The 22521-nt window shown below is 38.7% G+C and overlaps 1 long non-coding RNA gene across 1 annotated transcript in view; it reads left to right on the top strand.

Moving 5' to 3' along the window:
• Positions 1-22521, top strand: part of LOC147361748 (uncharacterized) — a 167826-nt gene that overhangs the window by 87689 nt on the left and 57616 nt on the right. Inside the window, exon 3 of the long non-coding RNA XR_015138223.1 lies at positions 874-1006. This is a non-coding gene — a long non-coding RNA (uncharacterized LOC147361748). The remainder of the gene's footprint in view (positions 1-873; positions 1007-22521) is intronic.

Genomic DNA, 22521 nt, shown 5'->3' with positions numbered 1-22521 from the left:
ATTCTGTTGTATACAATGGAATACATCACAGGTTGCGCCTAGGTAAAAACCTGCCTGCCAGTTCAGGAGACAAAAGAGACTCGGGTTCAATCCCTGGGTGGGGAAGATCCCTGGAGAAGAAAATGGCAAACCACTCCAGTATTCTTGCCTGGAAAATCCCATGGACAGAGGAGCCTGGCGGGCTACAGTCCATCGGACCACAAAGAGTTGAACACGACTGAAGCAACTTAACATGTATACACATATACACCACATTCTTTCATATATTCATCTTTTGATGGACCCTTAAATGTTTCCATGTCTTGACTATTGTAAATAATGCTTCAGTTAACAAATGAGTGAAAATATCTCTTTGATACCCTATTGTCATTTCCTTTGGAAAATGGAAAGTACAATTGCTGGTTCATATGGTGGTTCTATTTTTAATGGTTTTGAGAAGCCTCCATACTGTTTTCCATAGTGGCTGCACCAATTTACATTCTCCTTGATGGTGTACAAGGGTTCCCATTTCTTCACAACCTTGTCAACACTTGTTTGTCTCTTGTCTTTTGTTATTAACAGCCATTCTGAGGAGTATGATGTGATAGCTCATTGTGATTTTGATTTGCATTTCCCTGATCATTAGTGATGTTGAGCACATTTTCATGTAGCTGTTGGCCATCTGTATATCTTATTTGGAAAAACGTCTATTCAGGTTCTTTGCACAATATTTTCATTAGATTGTATTTTTTGTTATTGCCTTTTCTCCCATTTCTGAATGAGCGTATCCATAGCAATTATTTGGTCTCTGTATTGCCATTGTGTATCAGGTTCATGTATGTGTCTGAGATGGGGCAGTATAAGAATGGCAGATAACTTTCTTATTGTTTTTAGTTTCACGAGTTATCAGATCAAGGAGAACCACACTCACTTTATTGCACTGAGAAGCATCGCCTGTACTTGGACCTGATATGGATGACAAGAACCTGGACTTCATGACACACTGCCTGGCAGGGCTAGGAGTAAGGTGAGTTAGCCTTCTTTTTGGAAGTCTCAAAACTCCATATAAGAAGTTCAATAATCCCGAGTTGAAACTCTGCTGGAAACTCACTGGGCAGTTTTTTCAGTTGATTTTAGCCTTCTAACTATTGCTCCCAAGGTGTTAGGTATGCGATTGAGGCATGCTGGACCATCCAACCAACCTATTCAACAGGCCAGATAAGAAGAGGTGACCTCTTTTGATGCCTCATGAAACAAAAGAATCTCCCAGCCCAGTGTTTGCAGTTTCTGAGCCACAAACTTGTGAGATATAGTAGTAAGTGTTGGTGAAGGCTACTAACTTTTTAGGTAGCTTATTACACCACAATAGATCTTGGCAACAGAACCCTTTAAATATCATTCTTTGTGTGCAAAATAAAACATGTGCAAGTGTATTTACTGAAGCCCTGATCTAATCTATCTTTCAGTAGGAGTATTAAATTAGAGGATATATACACACTGGAAAATATATGCAGTAGTTAAAAATTGAGAATTCTTTTTTGTACATGAATGTAGAAATATATCTGAGATGTTGTTAAGTGAAAACAGGAAAGTGCAGAACAGTATGTTGAATATGCAACTATTTGTGTAAAATAAAAAGGGGCAGAAGAATAAAGTGCTTGTGCATAAATATCTCTGGAAGAACAGGCAAAACCTAGTCATACTGGTTACCTGCAGAGAGGGAGCCAGGGTGGCTTGTGGGCAAGAGTGGCTAGGAAATTTTGCCACTTTTCCTTTCAGCTGAGCCACCGGGGAAGACCAAGAACACTGGAGTGGGTTGTCTATCCCTTCTCCAGTGGATCTGCCTGACCCAGGAAACAACCTGGGGTCTCCTGCATTGCCAGAGGATTCTTCCAGCTGAGCCACCAGGGAAGTCCACTTACTCTTTCAGTCTAGCATTTTGGCGTTTTTTTTTTTTTTGGCCACACCAAATAGCTTGTGATATTTTAATTCTCATGCCCTCAGCAGTGAGAGCTAGGAGTCCTGACAATCTGCATTTTTGCACTTTGAAACAAATGTATTTTTTAAAAATATTTACTTATTTTTTGACTGCTCTGGGTCTTCATTGTTGCCTGTGGGGTTTCTCTAGTTGCAGCAAGCAGGGGCTCCTCCTCATTGGGGTGCACAGAATTCTCACTGGAGGCTTCTCTTGTTGTGGAGCACAGATTCTAAGGGCTCAGATTCAGTAGTTGTGGTGCCTGGACTGAGTTGCTCCTAGGCATGTGGGATCTTCCTGGACCAGGGATTGAACCCGTGTCCCTTGCATTGCAAGGCAATTCTTAACCACAGACCACCAGGGAAGCCCCCATATGCATTTTTAAAACGAAATTAACACACAGGTAAGATTAGAGAAACTTTGGGAACACTGGTTTGGAAGCTGTAATATGACCGCTTATTAGCCTTCTGGCCTTAAATCAGATGCTTACATAGTTGCAACTACTTTGCCTCTCCTGAGCAGCAAACGATCTTACTGCTCCTCTGCTGAAAACAAATTGAAGGGCCCCATTCCTCTCAAGATAAATTCCCAAATCCTAACTCCTTCAGAGTTTAATGGTTGTCTTAATTTGGCCAGCCCGGATCACCTCTCACTACACCCAACATTCTACCTTTTTTTTTTTATGTTATTCATCCTTTTTTTTTTTAAATTTTATTTTATTTTTAAACTTTACAATATTGTATTAGTTTTGCCAAATATCGAAATGAATCCACCACAGGTATACCCGTGCTCCCCATCCTGAACCCTCCTCCCTCCTCCCTCCGGGTCGTCCCAGTGCACCAGCCCCAAGCATCCAGTATCGTGCATCGAACCTGGACTGGCGACTCGTTTCATACATGATATTATACATGTTTCAATGCTATTCTGCCAAATCTTCCCACCCTCTCCCTCTCCCACAGAGTCCATAAGACTGATCTATACATCGGTGTCTCTTTTGCAGTCTCGTACACAGGGTTATTGTTACCATCTTTCTAAATTCCATATATATGTGTTAGTATACTGTATTGGTGTTTTTCTTTCTGGCTTACTTCACTCTGTACAACATTCTACCTTTTGACAACAGTCAATTACATGTGGGTCCTTGAAAACAAGACGATCACACCTTTGTGATTTTGCAGGTGATGTTCTCACTGCCTGGAATTATTTTCCCCTTCCCCCTTCTCTCCTGTTGAACTCCATTAGATCCTTCTCAAATAAAATTGATTCACTGACCATCTACCAATTAGAATGAATCATTCACACATATGTAGACTACTTTTTGCAATCTCAGAGTCTATTGAAATTTATCTTAGTTTACATACCTGTTTCACTATTAGAGGGCTTCCCAGGTGGCAGAGTGGTAAGGAAACTCCCTGCCAATGCAGGAGACGCAAGAGAACGTGGGTTTGATCCCTGAGTCAGGAAGATTCCCCTAGAGAAGGAAATGGCAACTTACTCCAGTATTCTTGCCTGGAGAATGCCATAGACAGAGGAGCCTAGAGGGCTACAGTCCATGGGGTCGCAAAGAGTTTGACACAACTGAGCACACACACACACTGCACTATTAGATTATGATCTATTGAAGGTAGAAATGATTTTTGTGTCTCAGTTTCAAAGTCAGCTCTGGCAGGTGATAACTTCCTAAAAGCCGATTGCAAACAGAACTGAAAGATTATTATATATAACAATCTGGCGCAGTCTTCGATCTTATTTTAGATATCCTAAATACTTTGGCCACCTGATGTGAAGAGCTGATTTGAAAAGACCCTGATGCTGGGAAAGATTGAGGGCAGAAGGAGAAGGGGACGACAGAGGATGAGATGGTTGGATGGCATCACCGACTCAATGGACATGGGTTTGGGTGGACCCTGGGAGTTGGTAATGGACAAGGAGGCCTGGCGTGCTTTGGTTCATGGGATCGCAAAAAGTCAGACATGACTGAGTGACTGAACTGAACTGAATTGATTTGAAATATTATCAGAACTAATACCTTCTGGTGGTAGCATTACTTAAGGAGTATGTATGTATGTATACATACATGTGCCAACACACATATATATTTAATTTTTTTCCCTTCAGACACCCCGTATTCCCTTTTGACTAATCAGTTTTCCCCAGGCAGATATTTTTTTTTGAGGCAAGATGACACAGTAACAAAATGTAATATAGTGTTTTGGCAGTGGAGCTAGAATTCAAAACAATGATAAAAGGGGTTTATAAAGAAGAAACATGATAAAATATTTTCTCAATTATTCTACTACCAGAACATTCAATTAAAATATCCATTTCCTAGGAGTTTACTTAGTCATAGATAAATCCTCATTCATTCCCCCTCCAGAAAGATCATGTAGGTGTCATTTGTTGCTGTTGCTGAGGATCTATGAAGCAAGGGAACAGTTTACTTAATTATAGAAAAGATACATTGCACATTTGTATATCACGCCTGGATGAAAAGATTTAGAAGGAAAGTTATCTTCCTGCAAAATCCCTTGATAATCGCCTTACAGTCTCATTTGAAAACTTGAAGTGTGGAAAAGTAGATACTCTAAACCTGTTCATATTCTCTTAGTGACAAGTGAATGCTTTTTATAGTTTGTACTTGCTGTGAGCTTCATTTAGAGATTCAACTGTTCCTGGTAACCAGTTTTGAATAACAATGGAAACATCTAGCCAGTTTGTCCCGTCTTGGTGGGTTGGGGTGGGGTGAGAGTGTCTGTGCAGAGAACTTCCCTTTCTTCAGAGTATGCTTCAGAGCTTGGGGGCATATGATGTGGAGGTTTTCCTGTTTCATGGTGATTCACATGTCATTGTACTGCAAGTGTATTTACACATAGCCTCATTTTGTTCTTCTACATTTAATCACTTAAAGCCATGATTTCATTTAAATACCTGGATGCCTCATACGTTCAGCTTTGCTAGAACCAAAAGCAAAATCTTGAAGATTGTGATACTGTTGTGTGGAACCAATTAATACCTAAAAGTGTTTTTATTTTTAGGCGAACACCTGGTGGCTGCTTGACAAACTTGAGTATCATTCTGATTCAATTATTATCTGATACCTTTGTATGTGTGTGTATATATGTATGTATGTGTGTGTGAATTACCAAGTCATTCTGAACCTAATTCTTCATCAGCAAATGGATCAATTTTTGTTTCAAAACTTATTTCTCTTGATAGTACCACTCTGGGTTTTCTGCAATCATTTACCTCAGTGGGATCCAGACTGACCAGACCCTCTTGCAGGAGCTTCTTCCCATGTTTACTGATCTCTTTGTAGCCCCAGCATGTGAGCACCCGTTGCAGCTTCACATTCTGTATGCAGCTTCTGTTTCCTGTAGGATCCCCTGGGGCACTGATTCCCGTTGATTCCAGAAGGAAATTAACTAAACCAATAAAATGTTTACATAAAAATTTAGAGATAAAGGATTCCTTAGAGTTCATGGAGACTAAGTGTTACATTTTAGGGACAAGGACATTGAAGCCTAGGAAATGGGAGTAGCTTTCTCAGGGTCAGAAATACTGCACCCCAGTCTAGGCTTACCTGTACGAAGTTACAATTCAGATCATCTTTGTGTTCTAGAGTTTGGGGATAATGTTTACATGAAAGTTAATTCTCTCTTCTGACTTAGTAATATTCATCTTACTTCCAAGTTTCTAAGCACAAAATCTTAACTCCAAGTAAAAATTCTAATGGTGAAGACTTCAAGTCAGTATGACACACTAAACGGCCAATCTTTTTGAACTGGATTGGGATATTATACAATCCCTGAAATTGTAGTACAGGAAAGTACCTATTTTTCCTATGCTTGATAGTTTCCTACCCTGGCTCCAAAAATCCTCTGCTCTGTTAGGCAGCAACGTGCCCAGCTATAGATTGATGTCCCTGGTCCCCGTGAGAGGAGAGGGCAGTGAGATGTAAGAGGAAGTCACCAGGGAGAGTTTGGGAGGAAACTCTCAAACTCAAAGCCAGGCTCCTTGGCTTTACAGGAATGTTCTTCTTTTCCTCGCTTGTTCTTACCCCTTACTGGCCATTCTGCAATCGTGTAGTGACCTTGAGAATATGCTAAGAGTGGTATAATAAAAAGATAATAGACCTGGTCCATGGGAGAACTGGACCGCTAATCTCTATACTTTGTGTTACATGAATGAAAAGTAAATTTCCATCTTGTTGAAACCCTGTTGTCTCATGTCTGATGTGTGTGTGTGTGTGTGTGTACTTGTGCACTCAGTCATGTCTGACTCTTTGCAACCCCATGGACTATAGCCCACCAGGCTCCTCTGTCCATGGATTTCCCAGGCAAGAATACTGGAGCAGTTTGCCATTCCCTTCTCCAGGGGATCTTCTAGACCGAGGGATCAAACCCACATCTCTTGCATCCCTCCATTGGCAGGGAGGTTTTTTACCAGCTGAGCCACCAGGAAAGCCCCTCATGTCTGATATATGTCAGTTTCTAACTGACACAATTATTTTCTTCTCTCTCTTTCTCAGCTTCCTCTAGTCCTTAAGAATGCTCCTGTATCTGCTATCATTCAAAACCAAAACCAAAAGCAAATCCCTCCTTTATACCAAGTCTGGTTCTGGGAATTTCCTGATCTCTCACAGCACTTCACAGCCATTTTCCTCGAAAGAATATTGAATACTCCTGTAAACTAGATTCAGTCAACTTTCCCATCTTCCCATTAATTTGGAAAAATCCATCTCTTTAGCAAGTTAGCTGTAAAATAAGACTAAATTTTAATCAATAATATGTATACAATTTATATATGTATATATAAATTCAGAAAGTGAGGGAATGCTTATAGGAAGAAAGTAGACTGTCCCTCCCTTGTATCTCCCATCCAGTTTCCTTCCATAGAGGCAATTGAATTATCGGTTTCCTTTGTATATATATAATCTTTCAGAGATATTATATGCAAATGAAAATACAGATGGCTTTCTCTTGAATATTTTTACACACACAATGGCATATTATATATATTGTTATACATTGTTTTATATATATATTGCTCTAAGGTTATATTTTCACTTATATATCTTGAATATTTGTTTCAAAATTGACTCAATTTTTTTTTTTTAGCAATTATTGAATTCATTATCTGAAGTTAGCATAATTTAATGAATCTTACGTGGCTGGACATTTAGATTGCTTCAAATATTTTTTATTACAAACAATATTATAAAAATATTCCCATAAATATTTTATAGCTTTTTAAATGTATTGTTGTTGTTTAGTCATTAAGTCATGAGTCTTTTGGAATCCCATGGACTGTAGCGGACCAGGCTCCTCTGTCCATGGGATTTCCCAGGCAAGAATACTGAAGTGGGTTGCCATTCTCTTCTCCAGGGATCTTCCCAAAAAAGGGATTGAACCTGCTTGGCAGGCAGATTCTTTACCACTGGGCCACCAGGTATATCTATAAAAAAATTCCCCAAAGAAAGCTTAGGATCAAAAATATTTTTACTTTGACAGCTATTGTCTAAATGCCACAGAGATTTGACCATGAAAAAAAATTAAAGTTTATATAACTCCTTAGCTCAGACTGTTGTAGCAAAATACCATAACATGGGTGGCTTATCAACAACAGAAATCCTCCCACAGTTCTGGGGGCTGGAAGTTCAAGATCAGATGCAGGCATGGTCTAGTTCTAGTAAGGGCCCTCTTCTGAGATGTAGACAGCCAACTTAGCTTCTCATTGTGTCCTTACATGGTAGACAGCAGAAAGCAGAGAGCCAAGTAAGCTCTCTTGTGTCTTCTTGAAAGGCACTACTCTCATTTATGAAGGCTCTGCCCCAAAGACCTAATCAGCTCCCAAAGATCTCACCTCCTAATACCATCACATTGTAGGAGTAGGGGCAGGTAGGCTTCCAACATGTAAGTTGGGGGTGAAGAGGGTAAAAATTCAGTTTGTAACATATAGTATATTTGATTTCTAATATCTGAAGAAGTTAACTATTGAGTTTTCATTTTGAGAAAAGATAAATTTATTATATTGCCACTTCTTCCCCTCCATATTCTGCATCACTGATCTTAGTTAATTATACGTCTATGTTCTTAGTTTTATACCTTTAAATACACTTATACTTCATTTGACTTATAAGCTCTTACTGATGTATGTTTGAACCTAGCTATAAAAAATAATGGTTGGAAAGATCCTCTGGAGGAGGGCATGGCACCCCATTCAAATAGTCTTGCCTGGAGAATCCCATGGACAGAGAAGCCTGGTGGGCTACAGTCCATAGCATCACACAGAATCAGACATGACTGAAGCAACTTAGCATACAGTCTCAAAATAGTGATTTCATTTTCTTTGAATCTATACTCAAAAGTAAAATTTCTGGATCATATAGAACTTCTATTTTTAATTTTTTGAGGAACTTTCATTATGTTTTCCAAAATAGCTATACTATAGAATAATTTTAAATATAGAATTCATCATACTTTAAAATAATAATGAAGCACCAAAAAGTGAGGTTTGTACCAAGAGTAGATGATTTAATACTAGGAAGTATGCTAATATAATAGCCATATTGATCAGGTAAAAATCATATAATTTCCTTGAAAGAGTCTTCCAAAACCATTTGATAAAACAATTTCTATCTTACCTAAAACCTATAGGAACAGATATTCCTCCCTGAGGTGTCTATTATAAATAAATTCAGTGACAGTTATATGAGGCATATATGCAACAACAATTGGACATATGTGTGTGTGTGTATGTATATTCACAGATGTATGTATATACCTTTATATATTTCTAGGTATATATAGAGCAAACAAAAGCCATTATGATTAGAGGTTAAAACAGTTATCTGACATCCCTATGAAATTATGGCAAGTAAGATATCCTCTCATTACTTCTGTAAACTTATATATCTCTAGACTTATAAGCTGATGCAATGGACAAAAGAGAAATAAGTAAAAATTTTAGGAAGTTTAAAAGCATTATTATATGCAAGTATTGTGTCTGAAAAATTGAAAGTTATCAAATGAAAATCTATTAGAAACAAGAGAGAATACAATAATATAGTAATAGTTCTAGCTATGAACACACAAATATATTATAATACATCCACACAATATATACAATACATATAAACAAAAGTGCAACAGAACACATAAGAATAAACGAAACAAGAAAGTTTTAAGCTCTAAACAAAGAAAATCTTAAATATTCATCCATTTATTAAAAAACTGGGAAGATATATTCTGTTCTTGGAGAAGATTGACTACTATAAAATTATAAAAAGACAATTCTAAATTTTATCCATACATTAAATGAGGGGTCAGCTAAAATATACCTCAAGACTAAAAAAACAAAATTAGATTAGAAAATTTTACAAATTTTATTTGGGGAAAAAAATATAAGACTGGTTAAAAAGCTTCCAAAAGGAAAATAATGAGAAGGGACTGACAGAAATGGTCATGATGCTACATTAATTATTTAAAAATGTGTTCCATCAGCAATAACCTTAGTGAATATTTTCTTATCATATTATTAAAGTATTAATGTTTTCTGCTGCAGAGAGGGTGAGGTCAGTAGGAAGAGGGGAACTAGGTTAATTGGAACTAGGAAGCCAGCCTCAGCTCCAAAAGGTGGGATGACCGGGCACGTAGCCTAAATTTTCTGTGGCTTTCGGTTCACTTCCTTCTCCGTAGCAACGATGTCCTGTGACCTACTATGTTACAAATGGTGGTTCATAGAGAGACAGGGATAGTTAGGAGAACCTGGACAGTGGCAGAGAATGAAAACCACAGACAGACATACTTATTTTCACTTCTAAAATTTCTAAGCTGATGATTTAAAAACTTTATTTTTCCTTGGGAATTACTTCTAGAAATACCACTAGAAAAATCCTTATTTTTGTTTTGAGGATGGTTTTACTCATTAAATTAAGCTATATATGCACATACTAAATTTTATATAAAGTCTCATAGTGCAATTTCATGTTAACTTGTTCACTAATTATATAATAAAATTGCTGGGATAATTATCCAACTCATATTTTATTAATGCTTAATTAAAGATATAGCTTAAGTAATTGTGGCATATTGCAGCACTTGTGAACCAGAAAGTTATAATAAACAATACGATGACAGAAAATTACTAGGTAGAGTCATTTGGTTTTATGGGTCTTTCAGCTAAATTCATAAATAAATTACATCATTTTGGAGCTGTTTTTTTTTGGTTCCATATTATCCTTTCTAAATGAATTTATGCTGTGCGTATTGTATATTCACAAAGGTGGCTTTCATTGACAGCCTAGAACAGGTATCAACATGGCCTTTGGTTTTTTTCATAAATCCAGTTGTTAGATCTGATCCCAATACTGGCTTAGAAATAATTTGGAAGAAAGATTGACAAAAAATCATAAATTGAATAACCACAGGGACTTAGGTTTAGGGCCCTCAGGAAGTACTATGACTTATTGAATTATAACCTTAAACAGAATTAAACACTTCCATCTTTTGTATTTTTCTGCCAGTCTAGAACATGACTCTGAGTGAAAATTGTCTTTCCTTCCAATGGGCTTCTTCTTGATCTTTTAAGTCGTTATTAGGTCTATGCCTGTTTGGTAACAAAAACGAAAATATTAAGCTAATTATGTAGACAGTGGTTTATTGTTCTAGGTTTATCCAAATTGTTGCCTTATTTCTTTTTACTATAACTTGCATTCTTTCAAAAAAATAGATGGATCAAATTATAAGCAAAACAGAAATCAAATATTTTAGCTCCAGGGTTACAAAGTAGGCCTTACTCTATGAGTTTTCATAAAGAAAACCATTATTTGTAAAGTTATTGTCACTCACCTGGAATATAGGGAATAGCTTTCTTCAAGCTACAATTCAGAGTATGAACTTTGAAAGGACTCAAACCATATCTGTTTAATTCCTCTCCTGAGGTGGGAGGGTGAGCTTTCCCTGAAACCTTTCAGAGAGAGAAATAAATTTTTATAAAAGGTTGCTGGCACTAAGATCTTGGGTGTGTGTTCTACTCCTTTATCCTTCAGTGAGGCACAATGAAAGCATATCAAGGGAAAAAGGAAGAACCCCAGCATGGAAAATATTCAGGAAAGCACTTCCTTATGTATCTCTCTGCAGTTCTGTGCACTGATGACTTTCAGTATTTACTTTGATATACATGCTTTACAACATAAGTAGATATTGAATGCATATTGAACACTGCATATGGTTTGATCCGCAGTTATCATCTTTGCAAGAACTTCTTGGCAACTCTTTCAAATAATTGGTACAGCACTTCACTATTTCATTCATGACTATAATGTTCACTGTAAATTTCCTTCTTTATCTCTCTATCTCCCTGAAATTTTTCCCTTCAAGGGGTAAATTATGCTTCCTGAAAGTAAAAAGTGAAACTGTTAGTTGCTCAGTTCTGTCCAACTCTTTGTAATCCCATGGTCTGTAGCTCACCAGACTCCTCTGTCTATGGAATTCTCCAGGCAAGAACACTGGAGTGGGTTGCCATTTCTTTCTTCAGGGGATCTTCCCGAACCAGGGATTGAACCCAGGTCTCCTGCATTGCAGGTAGATTCTTTATCATCAGGCCACCAGGGAAGCCCTTATGCCTCCTGAAATACCTAGAATCTTGTGGGAGGTGATACACAGTCAGCAATAGCTTTGTTATCCTCAGGAACCAGGATTGATCTGTGTGTTAATAGCAGAAGAGCAAATCAGTTCAGTTCAGTTGAATCGCTCAGTCGTGTCCGACTCTTTGCGATCCCATGAAACACAGCACACCAGGCCTCCCTGTCCATCACCAACTCCCGGAGTTCACCCAAACTCATGTGCATCGAGTCAGTGATACCATCCAGCCATCTCATCCTCTGTTGTCCCCTTCTCTTCCTGCCCCCAATCCCTCCCAGCATCAGAGTCTTTTCCAATGAGTCAACTCTTTGCATCAGGTGGCCAAAGCATTGGAGTTTCAGCCTCAGCATCATTCCTTCCAATGAACACTCAGGATTGGTCTCCTTTAGGATGGACTGGTTGGATCTCCTTGCAGTCCAAGGGACTTCTCAAGAGTCTTCTCCAACACCACAGTTCAAAACCATCAATTCTTCGGCACTCAGCTTTCTTCACAGCCCAACTCTCAAATCCATACATGACCACTGGAAAACCCATAGCCTTTACTAGATGGACCTTTGTTGGCAAAGTAATATCTCTGCTTTTTAATATGCTATCTAGGTTGGTCATAACTTTCCTTCCAAGGAGTAAGCATCTTTTAATTTCATGGCTGCAGTCACCATCTGCAGTGATTTTGGAGCCCAGAAAAATAAAGTCTGACACTGTTTCCACTGTTTCCCCATCTATTCCCCATGAAGTGATGGGACCAGATGCCATGAAAAGGCATAATGATAGGATACTGAAAGAGGAACTCCCCAGGTCAGTAGGTGTCCAATATGCTACAGGAGATCAGTGGAGAAATAACTCCAGAAAGAATGAAGGGATGGAGCCAAAGCAAAAACAATATCCATTTGTGGATGTGACTGGTGATAGAAGCAAGGTCCGATGCTGTAAAGAGCAATATTGCATAGGAACCTGGGATGTTAGGTCCATGAATCAAGGCAAATTGGAAGTAGACAAACAGGAGATGGCAAGAGTGAACATCAACATTCTAGGAATTGGCAAACTAACATGGACTGGAATGGATGAATTGAACTCAGATGACCATTATATCTACTACTGTGGGCATGAATCGCTTAGAAGAAATGGAGTGGCCATCATGGTCAACAAGAGTCCAAAATGCAGTACTTGGATGCAGTCTCAAAAAAGACAGAATGATCTCTGTTCATTTCTGAGGCAAACCATTCAGTATCACGGTGATCCAAGCCTATGCCCCAACCAGTAACACTGAAGAAGCTGAAATTGAATGGTTCTATGAAGACCTACAAGACCTTTTAAAACTAACACCCAAAAAAGATGTCCTTTTCATTATAGGGGACTGGAAAGCAAAAGTAGAAAGTCAAGAAACACCTGGAGTAACAAGCAAATTTGGCCTTGGGATACAGAATGAAGCAGGGCAAAGGCTAATAGAGTTTTGCCAAGAGAACACACTGGTCATAGCAAAGACCCTCTTCCAACAACACAAGAGAAGACTTTACACGTGAACATCACGAGATTGTCAACACCGAAAGCAGATTGATTATATTCTTTGCAGCAAAAGAAGAGCAAATACAGATGTACAAAAGGAGAAAAAGTTTGGCATACAGGTTCCTCAATGTTTACTAAACCTTTCTAAATAATTTTTAACGTTTTCTTTTTATTGTAGTAAAAAGTAACATGTACACAACATACTATTTTAACCGTATTTAACTGTACAGTTCAGTGGCACCAAGTACATTCACACTGTTGTGCAGCTCTTACCACCATCCATCTGCCAAATCCCAAACTGAAACTTTGTTGCCATCAAACACGAACTCCCCATTCCTCCTCCTCACCTCCAAACCCTGGCCCCTGGCATCCACCAATGTACTTTCTGACTCTGAATGTGATTATTCCACTCTCATGTAAGTGGAATCAAACAGTATTTGCCTGCATATACTGCATATTGTAATGCATTTTTAAGATTAACTTAATATATGACCTACAAAGTGTACCTTCTTTTTTCCCCTGTGCTATACAGCAGTTTCTCATTAGTTATCTCTTTTATGCATAGTAGTGTATATATGTCAATCTCAGTCACCCAATTTATCCCACCCCATTTCCGCTCTTGGTGTCCATACATTTGTTTTCTTGTGTCCATATGTTTGTATGTCTGTGTCTTTATTTCTGCTTCGCAAATAGTTTCATCTGTACTGTTTTTCTATATTCCACATATGTGCATTAATATACACTATTTGTTTTGCTCTTTCTGACTTCATTTTTTACGACAGTCTCCAGGTCCATCCACATGAAGAGATGGGTTGAAAGGCTTCTCAAGATTTCCAAGACCTAAACCTAGAGACGGGTCTTGTATTTCTTAGGTATTTCTGGATCTAGACAGACTAGTGAAATATTCGCTTAAGTAGGGTCACAAACTGAAAAACAGGGCCCCAGCTGTGTTTAATTTGCTCCTCATGTGTTTTTTTATGTTGAAAGTTTTGAGATTATTGTAGATTTATGGTAAGTTTTAAAAAAGAAGACAGAGAGACCTCTTATATCCTTTACCAATTTCTCCCCAGTTGTGACAATGTACAAAGCTATAACATGGAGTTGCAACTAGGATATAGGAATTGATACAACCCACTGATCTTATTCATATTTCTGCAGTTTAGCTTGCACTCTTGTGTATGCCTGTGTATGCACACGTGTGTGCTCAGTCGCTTTAGTGACACTATGGACTGTAGCCTGCCAGGCTCCCCAGTCCCTGGGATTCTCCAGGCAAGAATACTGGAGTGGGTTGCCATGCCCTCAGTGGATCTTCCTGACCCAGGGATCGAAGGCAGATGCTTTACTACTGAAGCCCATGTGTGAGTGGAGTTTTATATAATTTTATCCTGTTGTAGGTCTTTGTATCTGGCTCCAGAATCAAGATCTTAAACAGTCCCATCATCATAAGGATCCCTACACACACCTTCGCCAATACTCCCTCCTGCTCAAACTCTATTACCAATCTGTTCAGTCATTTCTAAAACTGTGTTGTTTCAAAAAATGTTACCTAAATGAGCTCTATTGTATGCTACTTTTGGAAAATGGCTGTTTTCCTCACTCATTATAGTTCTTTCACCCAGGTTTTTGATGTAGTCACTCATTGTTAGATGGACTTACAATGGATCCTTGTGGGTGGTGAGGGTTCATCTCTTTTATTGCCCCCATAGGGGTCTGGGCTGACTTGAGCTACCTTTACTGCTAGGATGAGGGTCAAAATTTTGGATCTGGGTGGCTGTCTTCTGTTCAGTGGGGAATATAACATACTTGACCACTGTTTTGTTCTGCTGGTCATGAAGTACAAAACCAGTTTGATTTCTCCTTACCAGATTTCCGAGACTTCTTTGGTTTGCTTTTTGCATTATTTCTAGAGTTTATCATTGCCCTTAGTGGGGAAGAACAGGGAGAAGTGGGCCTCCACCATCTTGTCCAGAGCAGAAGTCCTTCTCGTGGTTGTACTTTCCTACTTATCCACTTACCGCCCCCCTCAGGAATGCATATTCTTCTAAGAGTTCATATTTACCTTCTATGTGTTTGTAACTTTCAAAGAAAACTTTAGATCCATCCTGGTTCACTCTCAGGCCTTTATTGGAACTTGAATCCAAGGGTTAGGATGGCTTTGCCTGTAAGTATAAAATGGCAAACTAAAATTGACATAAATGATCAGGAAAATATAAGAAGGTGAGATACAGTGTTACAGGTTTAACTTATTAGGTGAGACTCCTGCTCAGAATCTTATAAGTTTTCTTTTCTTTCTTCCTTTTTTTCCCATGGTGGTAAGATGACTACTGTGGCCTCAGGCAATATATCAGCCACAGCAACTTCCTAAGTTAGGGAGGCACAGGTCCCTGTTTTGTGTCCTTGAAGGTGTATTTTCCTTGAAGCCTCCCTAAAGATGGTCTCATTGACTAGGAATATGTCACATGCAAGCTTGCTGTCAGTGGGAATGGAATTGCTATAATTGTCTTGAAGTAATTAATATGCGCTTACTCTGTGGTTTGAGGAGCATTCCATAAAGCACATGAGTATCTAAATTCTGAACAACATCACAGTTTCATTTGGAAGGAAGTAGGTAACAGTGGTTGTGGTTAGGCCACTCTAGACTAATTTAGTGTATTACCTGTCTTATTTTGATCATAAAGCCTGGTCAGGCCTTTGAAATACAAAGTAGTAGAGACAGTATAGAAATGACAACAAAGCAGGATGTGATGCTGAGATAAGCTACCCATTCATCCACAGAGTTGGTCCCTAGATTGTACATTTTTGTTTGTAATAAAGGAACTGGGTTTTAGGCTGGATGGTCAATTGTTTCAAGACAAGATTTCAATCATAAGTGATAACTGGGTTCCTAGGGTAGTAGGATAGCCTAAGACAGTCTAAACAATGACCAAGTGATCAGACAGAAAACCAGAGGTCAGGCAAGTCGTGTTAGAACACAGGTTTTTTGGAGAAGCTGCTGGTGGATTGCTTTAGTCTAATATAGATTGGCTTGAATACTAGATGGGTCTGACTCTACAGACACAGCAAATCAGTGATGCTTACTGGGGAAAAAGAGGCAGGGGCTCCCACTGAAAATTCTGGTCATCAGGATTATTTACTATCCTACATTTCAGAAATTTAGCAAAGCTCTTTAACACTAAAGATTTGCCATTCAGAAATATTTTGTCATTAATTTTCTTAGAACACTGATTTGATTCAATAGCAGAATTATCAAAAACTAAGTTCTTTTAGTAAATTAGAGTTTGATATTATTTAGAAACTAATCTAGGATCTTGATTAAGGCAGTGACCCTGGGATGGAAAACAGAATTGATAAATTGGTTTAGTTAAACCTCTATTAATGCTTGCATTAATAATAAAAATAAAACTACTGTGTGTCACAGTTTGTTCTCTATACCAATGGTACCAGTCTCTATTCTTCTTTTTGGCTGCGTTGGTTCTTTGGTGCTGCTCGTGGACTTTCTCTAGTTGGTGAGCAGAGGTGAGCAGAGGCCGCTTTCTGTGCGGTGAGCCGAGGCCACTCTTCACTGTGGTGTGTGGGCCTTCTCGTGTGGTGGCTTATCTTGTTCAGACTACGGGCTCTGGAGCACATTGGCTTCAGTTGTTATGGTGCGTGGACTTAGTTGCCCCATGACATGTGGGGTTTTCCCAGACCAGGGATCAAACCCATGTCCCCTGCAAGGATAGGCGAATTCTTAATCACTGGACACCAGGGACGTCCAGTCTGTATTCCTTAAAGAGCATAAATTCAATGAAAATTTGCTAATTAGATGTTAGTCTCTAATCTACCCTAAGGATGAAAGTGAAAGTGAAAGTCGCTCAATCCTGTCCGACTCTTTGTGACCCCATGGACTATACAGTCCATGGTATTCTCCAGGCCAGAATACTGGAGTGGGGAGCCTTTCCCTTCTCCAGAGGATCATCCCCACCCAGAGATCGAATCCAGGTCTCCTGCATTTCAGGTGGATTCTTTTCCAGCTGAGCCACAAGGGAAGCCCAACCGAAGGATACAAAGGTATGTAAGCTATGTTCTTTAACCTCAAGCAGCTTAGTCTAGATAGCAAAATAGAACAGACTCCTTACCTATCCTGTGGATTATTGAGTTCCAAGAAATCAGCAGAGACCCTGGCACATGACAGATGCACAAAGCCTTTCTGCATAAATGAATGTGTAAACAACTAGCTACAATATTTCATAGTAATGCTATGATAAAAGTGTGAAAGGAGAGTTAGAGAAGTGAAAATACCGAAGAGGTTATGATGCTCTCTGTGAAAAGGCAGAGCAGGCAGGGAAAGGAAAGCCTCAGAAGGGCTGACATTTGAACTAAGCGTTGAACATAAACAGGATTTCTCTAAATAGAGAAGTGCAGAAATGATGATGTAGGGGTGTGAACTTCCTTTGGAGTCATGGAAATTGATGAGGAATGTGCAGGTAACAGGAAACGATGGTGGATGAGTGGGGTATGGCCAGAGATAACCTTGAAAATGGAGGGTGGAGTAATCTGGGGAAGACCTGAATATACTCTATCAAAAGGTTTACATTTCATTTTGTAGGTAATGGGAAAACATCAATTGCACTTAAGTGTATAAACTTCATGAGCAGGTATAATTCATAGAAAGGACACGGACTGATGGCATTGTGGAGGATGGTGGGAGACCACCACGAGCCAGGGATTGAGTCAGTAGGCGTCTGCAATAATCCAAGCAAAAAATGCCAAGAGCAAGGATTAGGGTAGTGACCTTGGGACCAACAAGGCATGTTATGGACATCGAAGGTATTTTAGAAGTGGAATTAATGAGACTTGATGACGATGGCGTATTCATGGTGGTAAAAAAGATGGCGAATCAATTTTTACTCTGTGGTTTTGGCTTGGAGAATTGAGTGGATAGTATTGTGAAATTGGCTAATCAAGGGAGAGAGTTCTAGGGGAGAGAAGGGAGATAAGGTCTGTCTCACTAGAAATACTGTGGCAGAGGCAGGACTCTGACATAGAAGACAGACATTACTAAGGTCGTTCATCACCTTGCGTAAATAAATTTAGCTTTTTCTAAAATAAAATTTTTGTTGAAGGATAACTTCTCAAATTACCAGGGTTCAGAGTAATGCATTCTGACAAATAACACATCTATATCAACAACCAGGTTATAGTAGAACCTGATTAGCATTTGCAAATTGACAGTCTGGCAATAAGACATGCTATCAGCCTTAAAACAAAAAGATGACCTTTTTATAAACAAACAAACAAAAAGCCCCCACTTTGAGTCTGTTTCTTGTCACATGAAAAGACTAGATACTTTTCTTGATTTTTGAGAACTATGTTTAACCTGGCTTGAATAAAACGTAGAGTTTGTGATCTACAAGCTGGAGCAGCAACTCAAAGAAGTAAGTAGTGAACAACCAAAGCAGTTGAATCTGAGATAATGACAAGAGGCCCACGTGACTATCATAGGAAAGTACCATACATATCAAGGAGCTGAGGACAGAGAGAACAAATAGGGCTTTCAGATAAATTAAATAGTGCTTTTCAAATTGAAAGTCATTAGTGCAGAAGCTTTGAATTATAGGCATTGATTTTCTGCTTCTTACTTGGGCAATAACTATAGCTAATATTTATTGACCTCTTACTATGTGCTGGGGACAGTTCTATGGTCTTTATAGGTATTAAATAATTTAAACCTTACTATTATTATCATCAGATGAGCTGCCTGCAGCAGAGAGCTGGCTGTATAATTTGCCCAAAGTCACAGCTAGGAAGTTGTGGAACTGTACTTTGAAGACGGGCACTTGGATGCAGAATGTTCCTAACTAATGCTAAACTCTGGAGTAAGGCATAGTGTAGAAAGCACTAGATTTAGTAGAATTAGTGATGGGCACTGATGGGCTTCCCTGGTGGTTGATGTGGTAAAGAATCTGCCTGCAATACGGGAGACCCGGATTCAATCCCTGGGCCAGGAAAATCCCCTGGAGAAGGGAATGGCAACCCACCCCAGTATTCTTGCTTGGAGAATTCCATGACAGAGGAGCCTGGAAAGCTACAGTCCATGGGGTCGCAAAGAGTCAGACATGACTGAGTGACTAACACACACACACGATGATTCTCCCACACAATTGTTAATTCTTGTGGCATAAGTGGCAAAAATTCTGCAGGAATAATTTTAACCAAGAGGCAGTATAATTGTATGTAAACACATGAAGAGTATTTAACTTACATTTATTCATATATTTTATACTCACTTATTGAGTACTTAGGACAAATCAGACAATGTGCTTACTCAGAATTCTTTTAGGAGCCTTAGAAAACCAGACTCTTCAGCATACAATTAAAGTGTGATTAAAGATCTTTGAATAGGGTTGATGGCAGCCTGAAACACACAGTGTTGCTTGCTGCCTGGGAGTTGAGCAGCTCTCTGTGGAGGAAACATTTGAACTGAATTATCTTCTCCAGTGCTTCCCTGGTGGCTCAGAGGTAAATAATCTGCCTGTCAATGCAGGAAATGTGGGTTTGATCCCTGGGTTGGGAAGATCCCTTGGAGAAGGAAATGGCAACCCACTTCAGTATTCTTAACTTGGAAATTCCCATGGGCAGGGGAGATTAGCGGGCTACACCATCCACGGGGTCTCGAGAGTTGGACACAACTTGGCAGCTAAACAACAATGATCTTCATGAAGGATAAGCAGGCATTTGCCAGGTAGGATGGGGAGACTTTCTTAGACTATCAAAGACAAGGGTGAAAAAAACCTGACTGGAGAGGCAAAAGAAAGGTCTGGAAAGGCAGGCAAAAAGCCAGGAGAAACCGGTTTTGTAAATCAGGGTAAAACTTGCTTTTAAATTGTTCAGTAGATGCCTGCCGGTAAGAAATTCTAAACAAATTGTAATTAAACAACTGTTTAATTGTAATTAAGACAAAAGTTTCCCAAAGCAAGTCTTCCCCATTATATTTTCTTCCGTTTTTCCCTCTTCCTTCCTTTTTTTTCTTTTTTCTATCCTCTAGTCTTTTCTATACTTCATTGAAAAATCTTATTTAAGATCCACAAATTGTTTTACTGACCAAGCAAGAGATCACTTCTTGTAGTGAAAAAGGATATTTGAAGTGGCCTATGATACTTGTTTTAGAAAAATCGCTCTTGACTTGAGAGTAAGGATTAGAGTAGGATGACCCTTGTCCATATGCTTGAGGTCCAGAGCCAGGTGAAGAATTATTTTAAAAAACATCTAGGTAGAATTAGTGAGTGTGCAGACTGAGAAATTAGAGAGAAGAATTGCCATTAGAGTTATAACAAAAGAAATAGTTTCAGAGGTAGTTGAGATATGGAATTTAAAAAAAAGGAATACATAAATAGACATGGAAAGTTTATAATTGACATACTTTAATATTAAAGTTTGTGAACTTAATACATTCCTTTTTGACACCAGAGAACTCCCTCCTGAAAAATATCAAAATAATCCACATCACACACACACCTTTTCTAGCTATGATTCTGATTAAATGATTCCACTCAAGGAATGTTCTTTTCTCCTTTTCTGATCTCATGATAGACTTTTAATTTTTCTTTGAGCACTTAAAAGAATTTCTTATCTAGTAGGTTATATACAGAATCCCATTAGGGAATTATTTGAAAAGAATAAAATGTTTGACCCCTATAAAATCCTACATGGAAAGAAATATAAGAAAATAAGTCTCTTGGCCTTAATGTACTCTAAAATTGAAAACAATGTTCTGATGATTTTGAGAAGTGCATCAGCTCTTTAATGAGGTTGTATTAAAAATATATATTCCTGTTTGGAAGCACTTACTGTTGTGATAGCGTGATAAATCACATGGGTTAATTCCCCCATAAAATCAGCTTGTATGGCACTGCTAGTCCTCACTCACTAGATTAGTGACTGCTCCAAGCCAATAGAACAACTCCTTTCGAGGACAAATAATAGAGTCCTTTTTTTTCAGTTTTGTCTCATTTCCTTATCTCTTATGTCATCCCCTCATCTCTGATTGCCTTTTTAAAAAAATTGAATCAATCTAACATGGCATCATTTAAGCAGCCTTTGGCAGGAAAGAACTCTTGCAGGAGGCTCCTCTGTCTTGTCACCAAACTTAAACCGGACATCCTCATTCTCTGCACATCTCCAGCCCCAGCATACCTTTCACATCTTTGGACACACAAAATTTTGCTTACCTTGTTGATTCTTTCCATAAATCAAAGAAGCAGAAATGAAGAATAAGTAACTAACAGAGTTCCAGGTCTCTCCCTAGTAATCTTGTGAACAAATTACGTGCACAAGATAGCCTCTAAAAAAGATCATGATCACAAGAAGTCGACAAGCAGACACAGCCTGCACAGAGCCGGGCATGGTGATGGCCCTGATGCCCTATCTCAGTGGTTAACTCAGGTTATTTTTCTTTTTCACTTTAAAAACTTTCATAGCTGAGCAGAATCTTCAGACATGGTTTCTGTGGAACACTGAGTCCACCATCTCCCCAGATTGCTGGCATTCTTATTATAAACGATTTTCCTTTCTACCAACATTTGTCTCTCTCTCTCTCTCTCTCTCTCTCTGTCTCTCAGGTATTGATTTTGAGTGGTAAGCAGCCAGACCTAATTCAATAACAATCAAATTCACAGTTTTAACTATTTTTAAGTGTGCAATTAGGCATTTTCAGGACACTCATAGTGTTGTTTACCATCACCACTAATTCCAGAATATTTTCATAATATCCCCAAAGAAACCCCATACCTGCATAGCAATTATGTCATTTCTTCCAGTCTTAACACCCATTGGTCTACTTTGTCTCTAAGGAATTGCCTGTTTTGAACATTTCATATATATTGAATCACACGGTGTTCATCTTTCATTTAGCGTACATGTACATAGTGTTTTCAGTGCTCACCCATGCTGCAGTGTATATCAATACTTCATTTTTTTATTGCTAAATAATAATCCATTGTATAGATATGCCACATTTTGTTTGTCCCTTCATCCATTGATAGGCACTTAGGTTGCTTCTACTTTTTGACTAATATGAAAAATACTGCTATGAACATTCCTGTATAAATGTTTGTGTGGACTGGTTTGTTTAATTCTCTTGGGTATATTTCCAGGAGTGTAACTGTTAGAATCAAATGAAAGTTCTATGTTTAACTCTTTGAGGAACCTCTAACTTCTTTTCCCTCATGGCTCAGACAGTAAAGAATCTGCCTGCAATGCAGGAGACCCAGGTTCAATCGGTGGATCAGGAAGATTCTCTGGAGAAGGGAATGGCAACCCATTCTAGTATACTTGCCTGGAGAATTCCATGGACAGAGGAGCCTGGAGGGCTGCAAATCCATAGAATTGCAAGGAATTGGACTGGAAAACCAACTCCTGAGTGACTATGCTTTCATGCTA

This window comes from Bos grunniens, chromosome 12, assembly GCF_055505025.1.
Source record: "Bos grunniens cultivar Pamir isolate PY7600 chromosome 12, Bosgru_T2T1.0, whole genome shotgun sequence".
In the NCBI taxonomy this organism is placed as follows: Eukaryota; Metazoa; Chordata; class Mammalia; order Artiodactyla; family Bovidae; genus Bos; species Bos grunniens.
Note: the sequence above shows the minus strand (reverse complement) of the source record. Positions and strands in the feature narration are given on the sequence as shown.